The sequence below is a fragment of the Merops nubicus genome, unplaced genomic scaffold, assembly GCF_000691845.1.
Source record: "Merops nubicus isolate BGI_N331 unplaced genomic scaffold, ASM69184v1 scaffold7998, whole genome shotgun sequence".
Lineage (NCBI taxonomy): Eukaryota > Metazoa > Chordata > Aves > Coraciiformes > Meropidae > Merops > Merops nubicus.
Window position 1 is genome coordinate 24,222 of NW_008623594.1, and position 24,541 is coordinate 48,762.

The 24,541-nt window shown below is 43.6% G+C and overlaps 1 protein-coding gene across 1 annotated transcript in view; it reads left to right on the forward strand.

The window, feature by feature from the left end:
* The window catches only part of BACH2 (BTB and CNC homology 1, basic leucine zipper transcription factor 2), a 102,941-nt gene that overhangs the window by 20,369 nt on the left and 58,031 nt on the right, over positions 1-24,541 (forward strand). The gene's annotated exons all lie outside the window — the stretch shown is intronic.

The window sequence follows — 24,541 nt, forward strand, 5'->3', positions numbered from 1 at the left end:
TTGTCATTTTGAAGGCTTTTCTACGTGTTCTGCTACCATAGTAAACTGCAGCGAGAAGTACTTAAAATGGCTTCTTTTCACTCCATCCCTCTAATTATGCTTCATTTTTCTCCACAACGGGGTAAGCATGCATACATTTTTACCTCAGTGTGCTGTCCCGAAGTTGCACATACTCCATGCAAGTTTGGAGGCCATCCTTTGCTAAGCAGGACCGAAGGGCATCCCTGTATTTTTCCTATCATAAATCCCATATCCTCATCTTTGGGCTTTCCAGAATACTTCCCTTGGAGGAGCCCTGGCACTGGTTCTCCTTTCAGTCTGCTGCCCTGAAAGGCTCTTTAAGCATTGTAGTGTCTTTATCTCCACCTCCAGCTCCTTCCAGGTGGAGTTAGCTTTTCCAGTTGGCTATAAGGACAGTGGAAAAAGCCATGAACAATCTACTAGGGACAAAGGGGATTGTCGTATCTCCTCAGTCTGGGTAGTAGCTCCTGGTGCGTGTTTCATGCTTTGACTTTTTCTCCTGAGATGGGGAACATCTGTGGTGCTGTCCACACTTTTCCTCCCCCATCATGCCTAAATCCTCCTCAGAAACCTGGCACAGCATTAGCCTGGCTTGGGATTGTTGGGCCATTCTAGAGGGGAGAAATCAGTGTGACCATTTTAACTTGTGAGCAGTTCTAACCCTAATTCTGGGCTGGATCTGCAGGTGGAAGAAGCCTCTGGACTGTTACAAGTATGATATAGATGTGGTGGTCTTTGCTGTCCAGAGACTGTGACAACCCAGAGCTGATAAGTTCGGGAAAAGGCTTGAGCACAACTTTTTTGCTTTGATTTTTAAAATAAAACCAAATCTTGTTGTGATTAGAAGGCTTTTATCTTCCGGATGGCAGTATAGAGCAGCTTGGCAAAAGGCTGGCTGAGACAGAGACAATAGAAAATTGTGGTTCACAGTATGGCCCTGTCGTGTTCCTGCCCTTGTTTGTTCGCTGCAGTAACAAATTCATGCAACACCATTTAATGATTCATCAGGACAGGGCACTGAAGCCAACCACAGCTCTCGATGCTGGTTACTTCTTCTTGAATGCTTACTAACACAATTTTTAATTGCAGGAACTGATCTGTAATACTGCTTCTGAAAAAATAGTAATTTGGAATTGGAGAGTTTTTATTAGAAACATACCTTCATTTGAGGTACTTTATTTGCTTATGTGACACTAAAAATATTATTTAAAGCAAGAAGAGCCTTTTGCAAAAAAAGGACAGAATTTTTTAATGCACATGGAAATTCGGTTTTTAACGAGATGAGAACATTTATTACAGTCTGATTTCAGCAAAATAATAGTGAAGTAGTAGGCAATGGAGAAAGGCTGGGTGGTAACATAATTCGCTGTCAAAGAGACCTTATAAGGTGTTGGTTTTATTTTGTTTTCCGAAAAAAGGAGAACATTGCCACGTTGTTGTGGGCTTGGCAGTATATGTTGCCGTTAGTAATCAAACCCCGGGTAGCAGGAATCATCTGACTGAAGGAGAATTTTGGAGCTGGCTTGAAACTTGTTTCTAGGGCTTGTCTTAAGGGAAGAAAACTCAAAAATATGAGTTGTAACAGCCAGGCAGACAGAAACAACTTGTTGTTCATTAGTCCTACTTAGCACCGTCCCCATGAGGTTTGGAAGCCTTATTCACAGTTTTTTGCAGGCTTTTCTCATGATACTTGAAAAGCTTACCATCAGGCATCTTGCAAATTCATTGCTAAGAAACCCTTCAGGGGAACCAGCTTTAAAAACGGCAGCCTTCTTAGGGGACTTGAAAAAGCAGCTGTAAACTGAATGGACATAAATGGAAAAAACCCTCTCCTATTCCAAGAAGCACATAGGAATTTTTGTCTTGTAGTTTCTTGTGCTGCAAATAATCATAAATGTCTATTTCCAACAGTAAAATGGGTCTGAAGGCCAAATAAACTTGAAAACCAGCATAAGCATATAGGAGCCATCATCAAATAATACTTGCTTTCCTTACTTTTTCTTTTTTTTTTCCTTTCTTTTTTTTTAATTTTTTTTGCTATGGTTGTGTGCCTGAGATGTGCCAGACTTTCAAAACATGACGCGTGCTCAAACTCCTAGAAAACACATGTATGTCCTCAGGAGTTGTGGGCCAGGGTTGCACCCGTTGTTCATGGAGAACCTTGTGGGCAGAGGTAGATGTGCAGGCATGCTGCCGGTTGCTCTCTTACTTTTTCAGTGTTTTTTACTGTCTAGCTGGTTTTGATAACACTCTGCTGGTAACAGTTACCTTGTTATAGCAATTCCCAAAGAAAGAAGCAAACTTCCCCTTGTTAATGAGCCCTCTTAGAAAGAGCAGTTGCATAAGGTTGACCCTGCTTTAACAATTGTATTCTTCTTGCTCTTCTGAGGGCGCAGTGTATTTCATAGGCAAGTATATACTTCCCTCCCCTTCTTCCTTTTAGTATTTAATTTTTAGGATGCTGCTAGGGTGCTGCTTGATGCCATCTCCATAAACATAATGCGGGGCTTTGCTCGGGTGCTGGGGATGTGGCCATGCCTTGGAGCAGATGCTGGGGCAGATGCTGGCACCCCAGCAGATGGGTGGTGATTCCTAGCAGTTTCCACACTCCGCTCACGTTTCTCGCTTCGTTTCACCCCTGTGTGTTTTCCTTGAAAAACGGCAAAAATAACATCCCAATCAATGGTATTCTGCGTCTAATAAATTGTCCTAATTTGTGCTGCTTATGCAGTGTTGAGAATTCAGCAAGGGCCTTTAAGTGCTTTGTTCAGGAAAAAAAGGCAACTGAAAACTCAGAAATCTCTTCATGCAAATTTCGTTGTCACTAGGTTTGAGTTCTTCAGAATATTTCACAATTTTTTAAAAAAGATTTCTTCAGCTCTGTCCTACAACCATCTGTAGGCAGATGTAAATAATGTAAACTTTTAAGATGCAGATTTTGGTGATTAAATGTCTGTCACCCGCCTACCACCACAGCCTGGGAAAAATGTATCTTGTTTTAAATCTGCGCTGAAAGGTCAGGTAACTTGGCTGAATTACGTAGATCAGATTTCTAAAGGCAAAGTCACATCCCTTTGAACACTGACTTAGCAAATGCTCCTTACTTTCAGTACCAACCCAATTCCCAAGCACTGTAGCCCTACCTGAGGGCATGGGTGTCTTTATCCTACTGGATTTTGTTGCAAGATGTGGCCATGTCTGAATTTCATTATTTTTCTGGTATGTTCTCCAGTCGGAGTGCTGTTTTCATAGGCATATTCTCTACCCATTTTATGGTACTGATATATCAGGGCTCTGCACCTCATGCAGCATTGCATGGATCATCTCCCACTCCAGGAAGCTTCATGACTTGCTGTGGCATCGTGTCCTGGGCATCAACCTCACAAGTGCCAAAAAGCATTTTCTTATCATCTAGGTGAAATCTTCTTTGCTACTAATTAATCCAGTTACTCTTGCCACCTCCCTGTTGAGAATACACAAAGCCACTGACCATTGCAGACACTGTGTTGGTCCCTCAGCGTGATCAGGTGCTCCTCAACACTATCAGTGCCTCCGTACCTGCGGCAGGCTGCGGAGTGGCTGGAGACAGCTTTTGATAAGCATTTGCTGCAAATACATGTGTTGATTAGATATATATTTTTAGTATATACATATAAATAAGATGTTTCTATTTTTATATGCTTTTGATAAGCATTTGCTGCAAATACATCTGTTGATGAAATATGTATTTTTAATATATACGTATAAATAAAATGTTTCTATTTTTATGTAAAACAGTCATCTAAAAACCACATAATTTTTACAAATACGAAAATATATGTCTGGACAAATATTTTCAGTATGGTCTGAGAAGCTCTGGTGTAGCTTCACGCACAGTGTCGCATGTGGGCAGAGAGCCACCGTCCCTCCGCACTCGTTTCTGACCAGGCTTCCCATGCTGGAGGAATCCCCACGTGGGGATGCGCGGCAGACCGCGGGCTGTACGGGCGGGAGGAGGATCCTCTGAGGTTTAGCCGGTATAGCAGAGGAGGACGGTGGTTGTTGCACGACGGCATGCCGTCTGAAGCCAAATTGTTCTGACACCTCCTGCCTTCGCTGCCGTGGACCGCAGGTTTGTTTGTTCCTCACCCCGGCGGTGCAACAGGCCACGTGGGCGTGTGGTGCCATTGATCTGTTTACTCGACATTTCCCACATGGCCACCCTGTTGTGGCAAGGACGTGTATTTTTCTGTGCGGCAGGTGACACCCTGGGTGCGTGCGTGTGTCGGCCCAGGGGACTGAGTCACAGCCCTCCCTCGGCCTGGCGCCGGCAGCGCTTCCCCTTGCTGAGGGGGACGAGGCGCCGGCCCAGCGGGACACCTACCTGCCCCTACGTTCCTTCATTTTTATTTTTTTGAAAGAAAAGACTCAAAAATGATGACGGCGAGATCAACTTTCTCTGTAACCCAAACCAGAGAAAAGTAAAATCCATCTCACCACATCAGTTTTGTTTTCACTGCTGGCTCGGCTTGTCCTCTCCCTCTGGCAGAGCCCTGCACAGTCATTCAGCGCCCGGCTTGGGGGTGGTGTGGTTGTTAGCTCAGTGGTGTATGACCCATTTATTTTCATAATACTTAGATACCCGTGCTTCTGCAGCGCTCAGCACACGGGTCCTGCGACCTAAATCCTTGCCAGAAAAGCACACACCTGATTTCAGCAGCGTGCGTAGAGAGCAGCCAGCCCTGCTGCTCTGGCTCTGGCGGATAATTCATGAGCAAGTGCAGGTAAAAGTACCTTTTTCCAGAGCTGGCGCTTTGTCTTGGTGAATTCTTTTGTTAAATATTGATGGCTAGCTTAAGAGATGTCTTTCCTGTTACAGTTTGCAAGTTGAGAAGTAAAAGGTGATGCTCTTCTGGCTATAATAACTTGCATCTGCCACTAGCTAATTAATGACATGAGACTGTTCATTCTCCTTTTCCTATGTCCAGACATGGCATCTCCTATACTCTTGTTGAGCTTGGTCTTAAGACAGACCCTTTTTCTTTATTTCTTCTTTTTTACTGAGCTAATTGAGTTAGCTTTCTGCAGGTTTTCAGATGATAATTATGCTCATGCTTGTGTTGCTTTCAGTAAATGGAAAGAATCAGGTGTAGGACAGACAGGAGAGTAAACTGGCATTGTAGCAGACCTGAGAGTTCTACGTATAAAATTAAATAGTAATTTGCAAAGTGACTTGAAGGAAAGTGGATTTAAACACAATTAAATCATCCTTGACAGCAATTTGTTTGAAGTTCTTCTACTGTTATGAGTGTAAAGGGATTTATTTTTTAATTGCCAGCTTCTGGGTAGAGTATTCAGCATAATTTCTCACAGGTAAGTGAAGCATTAACTCCTTGTACCTCAGTAGTTTGGGCAGTGGTGAAAGAAACTAAGAGTTACGGAGAGGCATCTCCTCTACTTCACTATTTGAAAATCGGTCAGTGTTCAGCTACCTTAGAGAAGGACTCTACCGGGTAACAGAGAGAAAACAATTAATTAATTGTATGAAAATCTGTCAGGATCCTGGTCAGTGGATACATACTGCATGCAAAGAGCTGTCCTTTATGTGTAAGAGAATTATCACGGCACTCTCAGTACAAACTGGAAAAAAAAGTAACAGAAATTAGCTAGTTTGCATCCCTTGTTCAGATGAGCCATTGAGTTCTGGGTTTTTTGCATTTATATACTTTTGCTGTAGGTGTTTCAAGTGTGGGTGGCCATGAAAAAGCAGTGGTTACAATAAGATTTTCCACTTATTGCCCTTTGTGTACAACTAAAAATAAGATTCAAATGCTTCAGAATTTGTAGAGCAAGCATAATCCTTCCCTTAGCTCTGATGACTGGCTTGCCTGCAGCTTCGGCTCTGTCTGGTGAGTCCTAAGCTTAAATGCTTGTAAATGGGTCTGTGTGGGAAGGAGAGGCAGAGTTTTTTTGCAGTAGTCTAGCTATGTTAATTCATCAACTTCTTATTTATTAAAAAAAAAAAAAAAGGCTTAGTGCATAAGTAAGAGGTGGCAATGAAAGACTTCTGGAAGCGGAATTGCTCTGCTCTTTGGAAAAAGCAGCTTTGGGGAGGACTGAAAGATCTTTAAAATCAGCCCTCCAAAACTACACTGATGTAACCTGAATAGTTGGTCCAGAACTTCATCTTCCAGCAAAGAAAAAGGAAAAAAAAAAAAAAAAAAGGAAATCTATAAAAATCTGCTGATCATGAAAAAACAAATTCTCAGGGTTAACTTTTGGCACATAAAATACTTTTGGTTTGTTTTTTAGGGTGATGGTATTGAAACATGCTCTTTCGGTATCTTTTCCAGGTAGTTGCACTGGTTAGGAATCTGCTAAATTGGTTGCAATATCTTGAGAACATCTGTTCTGACCACATTAATTGATATGTCAGCTTGTGGCCGATTGAAACATTAAAGAGAGATGTTGTCAGCACATGCAGGGAAATTCGTAACTTCATGGTGTCAGGTTTGGTGCTGTCCCAACTTCACTCATTAAGTAGCTGTGGCATTTCCAGTGAGTGAGTGTGCCTGTGCATGTCAAGCTTCTCGGTTTGATGTCATTCTTGCGATGGATGAGTAGAGCGAGCATCTATCCAAGAGCTGCAGAACTAAAGGTAGGGGTTGAAAACTTGCCTTCTGCTGCATGGCAGCTTGAGCTTCACTGTTTTTTTGTTGCTCTGTGACCTTTCTGGGTTTTCCAGGCTTGTCAGAGTAGCAGAGGTGTTGGTCTTGAAAATCGGGCTGCGTAAGGCAATAGGTTTTCACATTGAGTAGTGCCGCGTGGCACAGAGGATGTGGGGTGCTGAGGGCACTTAGAGGCACACGTGCTTCTGCCATGGAATAGCTATGCTGTCGGCGGTGAGTCTTTTATTATGCAATACGAAATCCCTTTAAATTAGTTTGGTGTAACGCTCCCTTTCTTGTTAGGAGAGTTCTGTGCCTGCAGTTGCTGCCTTACTTTTGCCTTTTTGCTGTAGCACATTTCTGCTTTTACACCTGAGTGCGCCTGTTGGACTGACTCCTGCCTTGATACAGAGTACTTAAGGCAAGAGAGCTAATGCAGTAATCAAAGTTTTAAATATTTCAGGTGGGAACGGTCAAAGCTTCAGCAATAATTAGTTTCCACAGCAGTGGTTGCTGCAGGGAGTTACATTACATCTGTTATAATCACCTACATGTTTGAGTCTTGTAGGTGACCAGATGCTGACAAGTGGCATAAATGTTTCCTGTAATTTTTACTGTGGAATTTTCCCTTTTTGGTACCAATGTAGAGGCTTCCCCTCTCCTTCTTTCTTTTGCTGCACCCGTTGCAGATGAGTTCAACCTGATGGCTTTGAAGATAACGTCAGGAGAGAGCGTGTCACAGGCGGTGATGGCACTCACGCGCCACTCACCGCTGCCGCGCTTCCCAGCCGGGTGAACCACACTGGTCTCTTCCAGGGGTATCACCACACGAGCTATTTTTAGAGGTGGCACATAGGACACGTTGTGCAGCTACCAGTATGTGCTGCCGGGCTCTTCATTTTTTCCCTTGTATGGTGATGAGGTTTTTTAAGGTGTTTACCTTTTCTCTTGAAGAGGCAGACAGATCTCTTTTTGATTCTTTTAATCACTTGCAGAGCTGCTCCATGGAGCCTGTGGAGCTCTGTTTTCTCTGTGCAGTCTGAACGGAACAGTCCTGCATGTGGTCACTAAATGAGGATTAGTATGAGTGACCAAAGCAGTGCAGTTGAGATTTTCAGCTGAAGAGCTCTAACAGCGTGTTGGGATGCGTAGCAGAAGATCCGCTGCCTCAAGAAAAACCCCGAGGTTTTTTTTTAACTTTCTCACAGCAAACAAGCTGCACTCGGGTATTTTTACCGTTGTCATAAACCTTTCTATGGTCTCAGTTTCTGGAGCCCTTTAAGCAGCCAGCCTGGCTGTTGCTGCTCCCCGTAACGTACAGGAGGTCCTGTGAGAAGGCAGCAGTAGATCCCGGCCGGGGGGAACATCGGATGCGTAGGGATGTGGTGCAGCCTCACGGTGGGAGCAGAGCTGGGCATGGCAGTGGACTGGTGGCTTGCACCAGTCACTTGCTGGAGGAACAGAGCAGGCTGGTCGCAGGCTCCTTATTGCATTGCTCAAATAATGCAAAAACATTAGTAGTGGAGATTGTCTGTAATGGTGTATTTTAAGTACATCTCTTCTCTGCCAGCTTCACTTTTAATGCACTCAGTTAAGGAATGCTTTGGAGGTTGCTGTTAATGGATGAATCTTCCGGAAAATTGGAATGTTCAAATAAGATTGACACTTTGGAGCAAGAAATATAAATCTAATGAGAGTATTTCAGCAGAGGTTTGTAATTAGGAATGAATGGAGGGAATTTGTACGCGCAGTCTGCAAAAGGGCACAATGGAAGGTGAAATTGCACCCTCTGCGCTGAATGAGGGATGAAAGCCAATGTATCAGTGTCATGGCATGACAGTGTAGAGTAAAAATGATACTGTCACTGAGTGCTGCAGAAGGTATCAAGGGAATTCCACTCCAGTAAATTACATTACTTAGACAGACCTGAAGGCGTTGTGTCTGAATGATTGGAGGGAAAAAAGGTTGTCAGCACAAAGCAGAAGATATTATAGAACATCTGGCTGCATGGTTGGAAAGCAGTGTTTTCCTCATGTTTACCATGCAAAGCTCTTCAGATGCTTTTTAAAATCTTTTAGTTTCAATTACAAATGTATTGATGAAGCAATAGTATTCCTTGAGATGGTATTCGGAGTGGATACCAGCCTGCAGCAAAAGGTTGAGCACATTTTTTTCAGTAGGGATTGAGGCTTCTTCAGACTTGGAAAAAATCTAGTCACGTGTTTCCAGCTTAAGCAGTGATCTTTAGGCATTGCCTCATTTGGCTGAGGACTTGCTTTTTGGACTGGATTTTTGGTTACGAGGTAATTCTAGCATAGTTTTGTGGGGAGAGGAAGATCGCCACCGTTCTCATTAGCAGTGTCTGAGGCTGGATTGTGGTGAGCAGCCACAGATCATGGGACACAAACATCGTGGTCTCCTTTAGAGGCATTGAGGCAGGATGGCGAAGTCCATGATATGGGCAGCTAGGAGCATGATGTTATGAAGGCAGTGCAGCCAAAATCCAGAGACTTCATCTGTTTTAGCATGCATGTGCTGGCACATCATATGTAGGTGTTCCTCACACTGTTTCACTCGCTGCCCACCCAAACCCACTGCTCACACCACATTGCTTCCACCAGCCACAGTGATGGTGTTGAATAGAATAATTACTTCTTGCCTTTTTTTTCTCTGTAATGACCTTTTACATCCACACTCACAGGGGATGTACCTCAGAGGTGGGGCTTAACTGTTTCTCTGTCTCTGACCTTACATGCAGACAACACCAGTCATTTCCTAGTTTGCTCGTGGGTGAGACAGCCCAGCTCCCGCAGTTCTCCCAAACTACCACTTGATGATAAAACAGCTTCTCCCTGAAGATGCAACATTTCATTCCTGCGACCCATAATAAGCCCTGCCTGCCTTGGGGCTTCTTGTAAAACTTCAGCAGACTTTATACTACTGAAAAACCTATTTTTCCACTTGCATACTCATGAAAAGCATCACTGAAAGTACGTGCTCTAAATAATGATAAGGGAGCGGGCTCTTGTTTCCTCTCTCCAAAATTTAATTCTCAGCAAAGCCCACACATGGCAGAAGGATGGGCATGCAGCACAGCTAAATTAGCAGTTCATTGCATAGGCTTCTTTACCTGGAAATGCTCTTTCAAGCTGTGGGGTCATTAACCAGGAAGTATGGCCAAACTGAAGGGTACTGACTCTGGGAATTTGGTGGTTCAAATGCTTCCATGGAAATGGCCTGTCATCCTCAGGATGTTGGATTCAAGTCCTGACAGCCTGTAGCTGGAAACCGTAGCAACAAGCCTACAGGCCGTGTGAAAAAGCAGTGAGGCATCTGTGGAAAAGAAGATGCCCTGCATGGAATGAGATTCAATAGTAGAACAGTTTATTAGCAGGTCCTGGTCGTAGACAAAGGTAAGTGGAAAGATGCAAAGTGTTTGTATCTATACTTCCTACATTAGAACTGAGCTGGAGTGTCCCAGGGTGTAGGAGTCTGTCCATCTATCTGCATAAAAAGGGGAGTTAAGATGTAAGAGATCATAGAAACATTAAGGTTGGAAAAGACTGCTAAGGTCAAGTCCAACGATCACCCAACACTGCCATGACCATTAAACCATGTCCCTAAATGCCACATCTATGCGTTTTTTGGACACCTCCAAGGATGGTGACTCCACCACCTCCGTGGGCAGCCCGTTCCAATGCCTCATCACTCTTTTCTGTGAAGAAATTCTTCCAAACATCCAGTCTGAACCTTCCCTGGTGCAACTTGAGCCCATTTCCTCTGGCTTTTGATCTATAGTTTGTCCTTATACTGTTATTACTATGGGGAAACTACGATGCCTGCATTTGTAATAGTATTAAAAATCTGCCGTTGCTCACTTCTCCTGTGATATTTTGTGTCAAAAGCTGGCATTTTGACACATCTGGTTTGTGTGGGGTTTTGGGGGGAGTTGTTTTTGGTTTTTTTTTTTATTATTATTTTGCATGTAGGGACAGCAAATGCTTTTTCCTATATTTAATGTCATTCCTGTGGTCGTGATATCAACCACTGTCGTTACCGACACCCGATCCCCGGGATAGCTGCCACCCAACCTCTACCGTTGGGTACCATCACAGACACTGGCTTCAATGTGAAGGATGCTGCAAATGGCGTTTATTGCACAGCTGCAATCGCTTATCTATGACAAGCCACGCCCACAAGGCCCCTCATGGGCAGTCTGAGCTTTCCGTTACATCGCGAGATCTTCCGCACGCCGATCCCTGCCTAGGGCGGGCTCTGCTCACCACAACAAACCACATTTTTGAAATGTGACTCTTTGTAGCCATCTATCAATCCACAGAGGACTTGTTTGTTCTCACTGCCCTAGCTATCCACGTGATGCTGTTTTCCTCTTCCCACACTGCTCCTGTGGCAAGAACACCTACAGCCAGCACCTGTGAGGTCACCAGGGTCACTCAAGGTATGCAAGGCCAGATTTTAAATACTGCAAAGTACTGTGGTTGCAAGAGCAGAGTAGAGCAGAAGGAATAACCATAACTCTCTGCCTTAAGGAAGACTGAGCGACTAACCAGTATTGCATTAACTGAGGGAGATGGTGGGTCTGCTCAGTCAGACCTGTATCCCCTGGCAGATATATTTTGTTGTGTCAGTGGCTCCCTGCTGTCCCATAAGGCGATCACTATCTCTTCCTATCTTGTACAATGGATTTCTGAATAATCAGTCTTTGTGGAGGAAAGCTGTGGTTCAGTAAGCCCAGCTTGCTAACGAGTCCATGGTTTAATCTTAATTCTCACTGTTAGTGCTTTTGATAACACAGGGCTATAAAGTTTGACTTAGCAGAAACTTCTCTATAAACTCTGATTTAGTTGCCAGAAAGTAAGCCCATTACTGTTAATTCTCCTCTTATCATTAGTGTTATTAAGCTGACGATTGATATGTAAAAACTGCCATTTGCATGAAGTTCCCAAAACTGCAGTAAGAGACTTTTGTTCTGACTTGGTAAGGAAAGGAAAAAAAAAAAAAGGCCAAATAATGCTAGTTCTAACAGCAGAGATGTTCGTATAAAGACATGTTCCGAACAATAAGATCGTTTATCCATGTATGACATAAATACATCGGAATTTAAATAATGAGGGTTCTTGTGAAATGCAGCAAAATGCACACCACTGGCATTCTCTAAAGCCCTATTCTTAGGGAAAAGGCGCTTTACTTTTGCTTTGAAAATCCATTATCATAAGCTTTTTTTTTTTTTAAACACTTGTCTTAGTGCAATATTAAAGCAATTTTATAACCTAAGAGCAGCTTTTTCCTAAGGTAAAGTGCAGTCCCTTGTGTGTATGTAATTGCAGTTTATAATACTTCTCACAGTCCTAATTTCCCCAAAATTAAGAAAACCACTCACCTTTTTAGGCTTTCCTTTTCCTCATTATTTTTTTGTTCTCCCTGTTTTTCTTCCCCAAAAGATCCTTTTTTAAAAACCCCTTCTTAGGAGAAAAAAAAAAAAGGCACAGAATACTTCCTGGCTTCATTGCAAAACACTGATTGAAGGAAGAATTTTAAGAGTTTAGGTTAAAAAGTTTCTGCCTCTTTCAAACTGCATGGGTGACATTGCTATTTTGGGAGGCAGTGCCATCTGCTTGTTCAACCAAAAAGCAGAGATGATGTTCCTAGTTCTAGCATAGACTTTTGGGTAGATTCCACATAAAATTCCCAACTGATCTTCACTTGCGCTTGCCCCCTCTATAAGCTGGGGAGAGCAAAGGCCACTCACCTCTTCCACCTTCACAAGGGAAAGGTGTTCATCTCGTGGTCCACAATGAGTGAGTAAGACATGGTTGTCCACAACAGACATGGTCCACCATGACATATGAGGTCCATAAATCCTCCCAGTAGATGTTCATGTCACAAAAGCTCTAAGGAGGAGATAAAGAGAGCAACGTAGCACCCAGCACTTGAGATGCTGCAGGTGGCTGCTACCTGCAGGTAAAGAAGAGGGTGTTTGCAAGAGGCTTGGTTTGGTTTCATTGGAGGAGTTCGGTTTTGTTTGCTTTTAAGTAAGAGAGAAGAACATGTTTTCTGGGGTTTTGCTTTCTGTGGGAGAGGGGGGAAAAAGCAGGAGGACAAGGTTTCCTGGAGTACAGATCAACTGTCTACCATCTAGTGCAGGTATAAGGTGTGCAGAAGCTGAAGAGAACAATACGACTAGATGGGGAGGAACAGCAGGACTTGTAGGGAGTGCAGATGGGTTGAAGGAAGAGGTTGGCATGAGTAGGAGCAAGGTGGAGACTATGTAGTATGTACTGCAAGTCCATGGAAATAGCACAGGGGAACATGGAAATGTGAGAAGACGTTACTGTAGTCCTCCACAAGCGATAAAGACGTTTCTACGAGATAAGAGAGACTTAAATCTATGTTACATTGCTGGAGTATTTGCAAATACATATGTATCATCATTACAATATCTTCTTGACTGGCAAAATATTTCATCCAATCTCTGTTGACAGAAAAGATTGCCTACTGATAATTGCTTTGCTTAAGTGTCTGATAATATGCCAGAAATGAGAGCATTCTCTGTTAGGTCATCTTTAATTATGCATGTACCACCTGTCAGCTTCAAATCTGGAGATTAGTTTTCTCATCGGATTTAGCGTAGGGAAAAGAAGAGAGCCTTCAACAAGAGGACTAGGCTGTGGTAAGCACTGTGCCTATGGGGGAGTTTCACAAGCAGTCATGGATACCGCTGTTGGCACATGCAGCAATATTTGAAATATTGCCTAAGCTAGCTGCTGTAGTGATGGATTTCGCAGGAAGAGGATTTCAGACCATCTGTTGCGTTTCCTAGTTTTCCTTTTTCCCATTTCAAAGGGAGAGGGAGCACCGAGGTGGGGGAGGGCACACAGCAAGTCGTGGCTCCTTTGTCAGTGTTGAGGGGAAATCCCCCCCGAAAGTCTTGTGAGGGGGGTATTCACTTACCATCTATTAAAGCACAAAATAAAATTAATTAGGCTGCTGATGACATGCCAATCTAACAGAAAATTGAGGGCTCAAAAGACTGAAAAATGATGAGGATGGGTGCTTGGTAGGAAACCTCAACAGGGAGAGATGTTAAAGCTCTCTGAGGCTGTTACCAGACCTACTTTGATATTAAAAATTATCTTTGAGAGGAAGTTTATCTTTGTACAGGGTGGAGAGACAGTAATTGTTTGGATGTAGTTGATGGGATTTCCAGTTCATGGGAGAACATGAGCTATTTATTTGTTACAGTAATAGATTTTAGGAATCTCCTGGGTTTTCTTGTCTTCTTTACTCTGAGGCCAGTCTGGAGAGCTTGGGAAGGATGGGTATTTGTCCTCTGAAGGGCACAGTTTGTACCAGAGAACAGGAATGGTCTTTGTTAAATTTCTCACCTGCTCTCACCAAAGAGAACAGCACTTGTGCTGTCAAATGTTGGTCCTGCTTCTTCTTGCCTACCTATCCAAGTAGCCCGTGCTTGCCTCTCTCTGGGATTTTGGTTTTCCAGCTTGTGTCATCACTTCCTCAGCCTCCTGGAAAGAATTCCTCAGTTACACTCGTTAGCTAACACTGATTGTTTTTCCTGGTAATACCTTTGCCAGTGCTATTTCTGAAAATCTGGGATTTGGAACAGTAGGTCAATTTGTAAAACAACAAGAACGAGCAAAGAGGGACAGATGGCTCTGGATACAAGAGCATGTTTCTGTTCATCTCCCATTTGGCTTTTGCTGATGCTTCGTTGTCGCACGAGCATTTGAGTCTGTCAGTTTGGCATTGTTTAAGCAGTAGTTGCTCCTTTGCTGCAAAGATTGGCCTATGGCACTCGTCGTGTCCCACCTCCTTTGATCCTGTGGGGCTCCAGGGCAGGCTCCCTCTGGAGAAGGTGGCAGTGCATTTGTACCCAAAGACATGGAAAAGGTTTGGGAAATGAGTGGATTTTCCGTTTGGAAATCTGGATGTGTTTTTCCCTACCTTTTCTACCAGCAGCTGTGCTGGATGAAGCTTGTCTGATTATTCCTGTGCTCAGGGTAAGGTTGCCAGCCTCATCTTTCTTTGTTATTCCTGTGTGGATGATGGCAGCTTCTCCATCCTCGTGTTGTGGGATTTTGCTTAATTCTTAGACAGTATCTGATTGATTCAGACTTGTTTGCTTTTCTCTTTCAGGATAGGGATTCCAGTATCATCACCTGGGCGTAGCTAAACTTTACAGAGCTGAAATGGAAAAGTGTGGGGGTGTGCCACAATCTTTTTTCCTTGCTCATGATTCATTCAGCCTTTTTCTCCACCCTATAGTATGCTAAAGGGCTGTCCAGTCTAGCAGTGGTCACTGGAAGACGCCTCTTTTGTACAGGCTCCTTCATTAAATACTGAGGCACGTATGCATCTCTTTATCCTTGTGCTGCTGCTGAGTTGGGCAGCACTGCTGGGCACTGCAGGTGTCCCATTCACCAGTTTGAGGGGCAACCATTTTTGAGTGAATGCAGTACTTCGCTTTTGTCTCTGGAAAACTGGGCAGCTAGATGAGATTTAAGGATACCTTTAAGGATTAGAGAAATATCTACTTAAAATCAGACTTGAGATAATGAAGCTGAATTGCCCCTCAAAAAAGAAAATGGCATACCCTAGCAAGGATTTTTCTGAACTCCTCTGGCTTGTGAGATATGGCTTACATGCAGGCTCTTTCTTGACCTGTGTTTTACAGACGATTATTTAAACTACCCAGGGCAGTTTTCTGGAAAGCCTTCCTGTTCTTGAACCCAGAGTGGCATTGGCTCCCTTGTTCTTTCTTATGACTGCCTGCCCCTTTTCTCTCCTGGAGTCTTCACTGGAGCTTGCCCCCCACTCCCTTGGTCACAAGAGGATCTTCAGCTATCTTCTCCATTTCTCACAGGGACACTTGTTTAACATTCCTCTTGTAACTTGTGTATGTTGCTGCTTTTAGACTTCATGCTTTTTCTCTCTTATTCCACTCCTTTAAAAACACCACAGTAAAAGTTCTCACACGTCAGATTTGGTATCTGTTGTAGTAGAGACTTCATACAGGATTCATGCTGTTCTTTCCATAGCAGTGCAACAGTGCTTGGTGGTGAAGCTGGTGAAATTCAGAGTGATGTGTTTACAATGAGATATCCCACTGTATACACTGCTGATTTTCAGAGGAAGAGGAACCCTTCTTGGGATAATTAGTTTTGCCATATTTATAGACATGACCTCTTGCTGAAGTATGTTTTTCCTGACTCTGAGTCAGCTGCTGACAGCCGGTATTACACAAGTTCATTGCGAGTCTCCTGGTCCATGTGTGCTTATGTATACACAGCACAGACAAGACGAAGCCATGGAGAGATAACAAAGCGAGTGATGCTAAACTCTCTAGCAGTGCCCAGTAGTGAAGCATTTGAACAACCAATGCGGGCCATATTCCAGCTCCTGTCTAGGCCATGATGATCTAAAAAAATCACTTGGTCCTTAAATTGAATTTACCAATCTGGATGAGTAACCAAGAAGTCAAGGTAGTCAACTCTCTCGCTTACCTACAGCCCCAGCAGCAGCAGCACAAGCTCCTACACCAGGAGGTTTGCCTGTACCCCTGTGGCCCACCCGGAAATGGGGCTGCTGCCAAATCTCCCTACATGCCCTTTCGAGGTGCAGAGGCAAAGCGGGGTGTGGCTCCCGTAAGTGCTGCAGTCAGGGTGTGCAGTTGTCCCGCTGCAAGTCAGTTGGCAGCCCAGTGCTGTAGATCGATGGTGAATACATGCAACCTTCTCAAAAAGTTCAAGTGGGCAATCAGAGCGAGGCAAGTGGTTGCTTTACACTTCCATTGCAGAGCATTTGTAGAGGGATTTCAAGGAAACCTCTCGGTAGCAGGAAGCTGCTGCTGCTGCTGCGGGCATTCAGTGAGTGAGCTGCCTGGTTGTCCTCCATGCCTGGTGCCTGCTTCCCAGGCTGCTTAATAAATACGTGAGCATGGCCATTATCAGCCGGGTTCCGTTTCTTTTGCCTGTGCTAATGTGCCCGTATTTTATGTCGCATCGAGTGAGGAGGCAAAGCGCCGATAGGAAGCCTTTTTTTCCCTTCTCTTCTTCCTTAAATAGGATTGATGACCACAGCTTAACAGCATTCCAAGTAAAACATATTTGACTGAAGGTGGCCAGAGCCTCCCCTGAGGTGCTGAATAGGGTTGTTCATCCTGATAATAACCTGCCTTTGCCATTTTCAGAGCAGCCGTTCCTACTGTGTGCACACACATATACAAAGGTACCCCTCTAATTTCCATCCAGACTGATGCCCCCTCAACTTCCCATGCAGGCCCAGGGCTGCACAGAATGCCCACACTGCTGGCAGCTCCAACTCAATGGCGGTCCTCCAGCAGCACCCCCTCAGTGCCTTTCGGTGCCCCTTCAGCCATGGAGGGGTCTGCCTTGCTGCTCAGGAGCGCTGGTGAGCTTTCTGCAGATGGCAAGCTGGAATTCCTCTGGGCCACTGTGATGAATATTGCAGAAACTCAACAGAGCAGGGGGAAGCGTCATGCTTTTATGTGCAGGGGCTTGCCAGTTTGAATCACGTCTGCTGTTTTGCAGAGAAGAATATTGCTCTGGTTGCAGTGGGTTAGTTGAGTACTAGCAAGTCACATTTGCAAGGGGTCCTGGGCTTCAGTCTCATCTCATCTGTCACCAAGAGAAGGAATCTACTCTGACAACTTCTGCAAATGCTGGTTTCACTTTTGCATTTGTTCCCCAGCCATGTCCTTTGTTTCTGAAACGCTGTTTACGTACCAGATTTTTTTTATTAGCTTTAATTTCTTTCTCAACTACCTGGTTTTTATCACGTTGTTTCACGAGCATTCTGCTGTTAATTCACGTGATATATGATAATGCGATGTGATATCCCTCCCTAGTTAGCAAAATGTTAGAATAGCTGTTGGCAGCTTCTGGAAGAGTAATTAGCAAGTAGGAATTACTCAAAGATGTGCACACCAGCCTAAGTAGGCATTTTCTAGCTGTCTGCAAGTTCAAAAAGTACTAGAGAATTTTCAAGCTCTAACACAAGATTAATTACTTGCTACTAAAATAGAACATTTACAAAAATATGTAGTGTAAAATTGGGGCTGCTGTGTTTTGTTCCTTAATTTGGAAGTGGACTTCTTTGTTACAAAGAATGGGATTTTTAGGGCATTTGGCAGTCGTTTTCCTGAGGAGGCAAGCCTTTTCGTTGCAAGAAGGTGTCAAGCTCAAAGTCAAAGCAGTAAGCTGCCTAATAAAGCACTTAGGGTTTGGGGGTCCCTCATGGCTCCCGCCGCTGGGCTGGCGCTGCCTTGCATGGGGGTGGCACGAGGCAAGTGCTTTTGTGCCAGCTGCGTGAGCCAGGCTCCCCAGGACATCAGCCTGTCCCTCCTTTCTAACGTGCAGGAGTTTCTGTCCATGACGCTTTCTTGAGAAAGCCTTTTGCACTGCTCTGCCTCTGTTTTGCATGAAGAAGCCCACGTACATCAAATATAGCCACACAGCTGTGCTAAAAGCCTCCTTTTTATCCAGGGGCATGTATTGTCAGCCAGCTTTGATTTCTCCTCTCTCCTATACTGTTACTTCTCCAGGACCAGGCTGAGGGTGGATGGATTTTTGTTTGCTCCCTGCTGAGAGGTAGTTGGTCTCTGACGGTGCAATGGAGAGAGAGGGCAGGCCGAGGGGAGCGGCCTGGATGGTGCACTGGATGGATTCACAGGTTTATTTTAAGCTCGGGCTCTTCCTGCCTCCTCTGTAGCCTCTTCTGCTCTCTGCCTTTCACTTGACATCTCTTGTGCCTAATTCTCTAATCAGGTGGATTATCGGCTCTTGGCACCATGTCCTCACCCACTCACCAGCGATTACCTCTCTCCTCTCATCTCTTCTGCACTCTGACACTTGTCCCTGTTTCCTTCTCTGAGTGCCTGCGACTTTCCCTCCCCTTGCCTCCCACTGTAAAAGGATCATCCCACTTCCCAGTGGGGAAACAGACAACTTCCAGGAACCCTTTTTCTCAGTGTTGCCTCCATTCCCACTGCTCTTTCAGTCTCCTTGGCAGGCATTCCCCTCTCTGTTCTGGGCACTGCAACCTCTTTCTGCAGCCTGCCCGCTCTTTTCTGCTCCCTCCCAGCATCCTTACATATTCGCTGTAGTATGCAATGCCTTTATCTCTGGCTTCTTCAGTTCCTTTTTTCTCACTGAAAACACTGGAAAATAGCCACTTTCCCACGATGTTTCCTCTGTTCTTACCTCTGCCCCTCTACCCCCCGGAGGCAGCAGGGCCAGGACTGGGCTCCTGCCCCTTTACTACAGAACCTTCTCACTTGAAACTTCTGCAGCCATCCCTCCTCCACGTTTCCTTCTGTGTGACCCTTGATCCATAAGCCCCCAGCCTCTTCACTGTCCTCTTTCTTTGAGGTAAGCCTGATCCTTTCCCTTCTTTTCTTTTGAGCCCTTCCACTCATCTACAGTAAAGTGACTTTTAGCATCCTTGTGGGTGTTGCTCCTGCCTCTTCCCCAAATCTTCAACTTTTCACCATTGTCTCTGGATTACTCCCACTTCAGAGCTTTTTTTCCCACATCTCTTTCCTCCTTTATTATTACTAAAAGCATTTCCACAAACATCCTTTTCAGGACTTCAATTTCTTCTATTGCTTATGCTCCTTTTGGAAAAATTCTTGCCACATGTAGCAGAGAAGAATGCACATGCTTCAGGTGAGAAATGCATGGAAACAGCTACAAATAGTACTGAGCCACCTAATTTGTACAGAGTTAAAGGAGTGTTTCCTCCTTGGTAAGTCTGGGTAGATCTATTGATAGGTCTGTCCCAAGGACCCTTTTAATAGAGATCATGTAATTTTTCAGTGTTTGGAAAGCTCATGCTAGGCAGCATGGGCTATTCCAGAAACAATATGTAATGACAATAATACGTATTTTCTAAGAGATTTTAATTAAACATTGTGCATATGTGTGCACATATATAAACACACATACATATATACACATATAGAACTATATGCACATACACATACGTTTGCTTTTAAAACACTATATTGGAGCATATTATGGTGTGATGGAAAAGCATCACATCATTCATAACAAAGCAGTGACTGTCCTGTATTTCATCAAGCAACGAGTATCTTTTAAAGCATTTTAAAATTCCTGTGGGCATATAACCAAAATGTGTCTTACTAGGACTTAAACTTGGAGTAACAGCATAAATTTGTAGATACGCTTACCTGATCTTGACTTCTGATAAAGATAAATTAACTGAGCCTATTTTTACAAGACCTGAATTGTGCTGATGGCAATATCTTCATTTAGTCTGATTGTGGAGAATTGTCTCTTTCTTCCCTGAACCTATGTCACTATGTGGTCAAGTTTGTCTAAGAAGTTTGGATTTGGTCCTGCCTGACAATATATGTATTCTTCTGACAGTCCAAGGAACACAATACATTGATTTAGTTAAAAGATTTGTGGAGAGTGTGTGTGTGTGTTAATTATTTATTTTTTTTATTTCAGGCTGCAGTAAAGGTTAGGTGCAGTTCGGGTAGGCAGAAGTTGAGGGGGAAGAAGTAAGAAAAAATATGCTTGTTTTTACATTGTGGACTGTTCTCTTTATATATAGAGAGAGAGACAAACTCCCTGGCAAGCACTAGAGTTTCCCATCTAGGCTGGTCTCCTTTTTAGCACAAAAATTGCTGTAGGGGTTTGCAAGCGCTGGGAAATATTGATTGTTTCCTAGCATGCTATTTGTATTGTTTATTTTAGTTAATAATCAGTAATGCTTTTAGATTAGTTTAGCTTGAAATACAAATCAATGAGCTTTATAGATTCCCCACTTTATACATAAACATGTCAGTCTCCAATGGCACAAAAGAGTTTTATTTTATCCCAGATTGTTTGTACTGTATAATTTTTAATCTGTCGTTTAATCTTCTTGTGTTCATGCTTTTATGACTTGATCCCACTTGTTGCAGGGGATCTCAAATCTCATTAAAGGGCATGGATTAAAGGCACTCAACACCTTGCCAAATAAATGCTGGAATGTGCCATCTAAGTCCTGTTGCATGTAGACCTCCCAGTGCTTCTCATTCTACATGTGTGCCAAAAACAGGATTGCCTGCCTTGTGTCTTATAATTTTCCTCCACAAAACCTTATTTAGAACCACAGTAGGTTTGCCAGACTTCAGGTGCGCAGGGTCACAGTTTTGATTGCAATGATGTTCTCTCAGCCTGTAGTTAGAAATTCACCACCAAAGTGTGGGGTTCAGCTGAGGGGAAATTAAAAAGGAATATAAATCTTAAAATTCTGTGTTGATTTCTGATGTTCCTTTGAGCTTTTTTAAAGCTCTGGTGCCTCCATGCTGTGGAGCGGAGATGTGAGATGGCAGCTGGAGAGTGGGTTTAGGACCACAGGTGGCCAGCCAGAAACTTCAGAAAAGAAAGCCTAGGGCAGCTGATGACTATTCCTTAATGGTGCCTCAGAAATCTGGTTTCTGACAAACCAGGGGGGACCTGCAGAGGTGTGCTCTGCTCACTCGATCCGTATTGGGTGTGGCACTGTGGGCTGCTCTCTTGAGATTTTACAGACCAGCGGTGGTCAGCCAGTGCCACTTGGGAAGCAGAAATCTCCTGGCTCCTGCCCTCCTCCTGACTTGTATGGGCTCAAGGGCCAGGTTACTCAATGGCACCTGAAGTTTGTTTAAGGGAAGGAAATTAGGCACAGAAGCTGTTAAAAGAATATAAGGTTGTCAAGTCAAGTGAGAAATGTAATAACATCTCCTGCTCAGCGTTCGTTGGATCCTGTGTGCATGCAAATTTGACAGTCTTTAATTGCATGTCTCCAGGATCCATGGAGAATATAACTGCTCGATTCACATCAGAAAAAGCACACAGGCGTTTTTCTTCTCAGAAAAAAAAGCATTTGCTTGTACATCAAATATCATTATCTCTTAAAGATTGTCCCCACTGTAGGTATGGGGTACATTTCATTAGCCAAGCAAAGCTTCTGTAGGACCCAGCTGCCAAACCTGGCATGGTCCTGAAAGTAGTGTGGCAGTGATGATTGCCACCATGTGGCAAGGTCCTCACTGATCTATGTTACATGGAGATATGGTACAGTCAGGTGTCCTGGATTACCTGTCCCCTTGTGAAAGGAGAGGGAAGCCAGAAGGTAGCAGCAGGTTGCACTCACCACATTGCTGAGGGTGGAGAACAGCTTGGGATTTTGTGGGTCTCCAAGTTGTGGTCTACAGAGACTGAGGGGAATGTCTGGTTTTGGTGGCCTCTTTCTCTTGCAGTAATACATTAGCCTGAAAGACAAATGAGCGAATGGGGACTGTAAACTAACTGTGCAGGGAGAGATTGACATCAGTGAATACCCAACCACATAAACCAGCCTTATGGTGCTTTCAATGTAGGTAAAGTCTAAACCATTAGAGTTGTGAAAGAACCATGTTGTTTGATTATTTTTTTTTTTTTAATTAGCCAGGTTCTTAGCATTATGGAAGAGGCACTGGAGAGAGTGGCACATGAGCAGGAATCCAAAAGAGTTTCAGTGGGAGTGGTTCTCTTACAAAGAGACTGGATAATAAAGGCTTACAGCTTGTTGCGTGAGAAAATTAAGCAAGGGAAGCAGTTTGTCAAATGCTATTATTTGTGGACAGTATTAAATAATGTGAATCACAGAGCCTCCGATCCTGTACGATGACCTTGTGCAAGCAGAGTACACCACCTACCAGGAGATTATAAATTTATGCATGCACTGTACTCAGAACTGAAAAAGATGTTTTCCAAAGTTAGAACCTGTTTTGTTGGCATAACATTACATTTAAAGTAAAAAGCGTTGAACACACTGGGAATTGTTGAAGAATATTCTGCCAGCTGCTCAAAATTATGATTTTACACTGCCATCAATAACAAAAAACGTTACTCTAATTGAGAAACCATTCTGATTAAATGAAAGAAGTCGTGATAAAACATTAATTAATTGAATATCAAAAAAGGGAAAACAGACAAGGCAGAAATGTTCCCTAGATGGTTTTTGTATTTGAAACAGTGGAAGAGGATGTGTCCAACCTGTGCAGTGATGTTGAAAGAAGAGAAAGTTTGCTGTTTATAGCAAAGGAGGATCTGAGACAGGCAGAAGTGATTGAAATGAAGCATTTTCACATCATAGTAACTTTTACATCCAGGAATCTTAAAGGAGGTAGCTGAAAAGCTCTGTTAAGTAGCTGTTAATTTATAATAAATCTTGGGAAACAGGGGAAATTCCAGAAGATTGGGTGGCTGCCAACTGTGTTTCCGATATTTCAGAGAGATAAAAGGGGTGTCCCGGGGAACTGAAGGCTGGTTTAGCTTGACGTCAGTCCAGGGTAAAATAGCAGAACAGCTATTTCTGGACCTGTCAAGAGAGAACTTGGAGGCTAAAGGCATAGATAATTCCAGTAACAGTTGAAGAGAGAACTTGTCAAACAAACCGCTGGTTTTCTTTGCTCTGTTGGAAATGTAAGTCTGCATGATAAAGGCATCTGTTGATATTGCCTTTAGGAGGCCAGATTAGGTGGTCCTTTCTGCCTTTTGGGTTTGTGAACTGTATAAGGAATGGCCTGAGATTAAAACTCCCATGACAGAGTGCACTAATTCAAACAGAAATAATCAAGCCACTCTGTTTCCCTGGGATAAAGCGTGGCTTAATTTGGGGGTTTGCACGTTAATCTAGTTGATTTCACTTTATGGCTTTTGCAGCTTGAAGTGTGTTGAGTACATTGTAGTTCTGTCAGGGCAGAGAGACTAAACAAACTTGAAAAAGCGCATGAAAAGCTCAACAAATAGTATGAGTATCCTCAAACAAAGATAAAATCCAAGTTGTTCTTATAGCAGCTTTTGCAGCTTTAATCCCTCGTTTTTTACCATGGCAAAAAAGCTTTCATAAGCTCCTCTGGATCTTGCAGGAGGAGGAAATCTTGTCTTCGCCTTCTGTTGCCTTTGAAGTCCTCTAAGAAACGATAGGTGCAGATGCTAAGTTGGCTGTACTTGTCCTCAAAACCAGGATTCAAATGCTGCATCAAAGCTTTTCTTTCTCTCCAGGCTCCTTCCGGCTGCAGTTGCCCTTAGTCACAGTGTCCGTTTCTGTCTCACATCTCTCCTCGCCTAGGCTGGAGCCCGGCAGGTGTTGGCAGCAGAGGTGATTGCTTCCCATGCGCCTTTCTCCATGGGTTGATTTATTGTCTACAACAGGAAGGGCAGTTTAGCTCCAGAATAAGAACTGGCCCGTGGAAAAAGGGACTTTAAGTAAGAATCCAGGCATGTGCCAGACTCTGAGGATGGTGGGAAGGCTTGCAACTCTTGCTTAAACCTTCAGGTAGGAAAAAGGCGATTTTCAGATCCTTGCAGAATCAAAACCACTGTCAGAATCCCTTGGCATAATCCAGGTATTTCCTTGGCACGTGCTCTGAGAGTTTCTAAATAGTCATTTCAGTGACATTCTGATCAGTTGATCAGAAAAATATGTGGATGTTGGGTTTTGCATGTGTTTATAGGCCTTCCAAGATTCAGACCTGTGGATTGTAGTGCAGTAGTCACTAGAATTGATTGATTGACTGATTGATTGGTTTTTACATTAGTGAAAACGTATGATTTAACTATAAGGAAACATTTTTCTTTCGGTACATATATTGTCAAAGAAGAACATTATTGTTGGTATCCATTTGGTTGTGGAAAATGCTGCACAAGCAGATAGCAGCCCAGTCTCCAAGGAGAAGGCAACACCTGTATTCTTTCCCAAGAGCAGAAGATGTGAAGTTATACCCTCCAAAATTCTATCCCAAATTTAACCCAGTGACTATTGCATGCATTCCT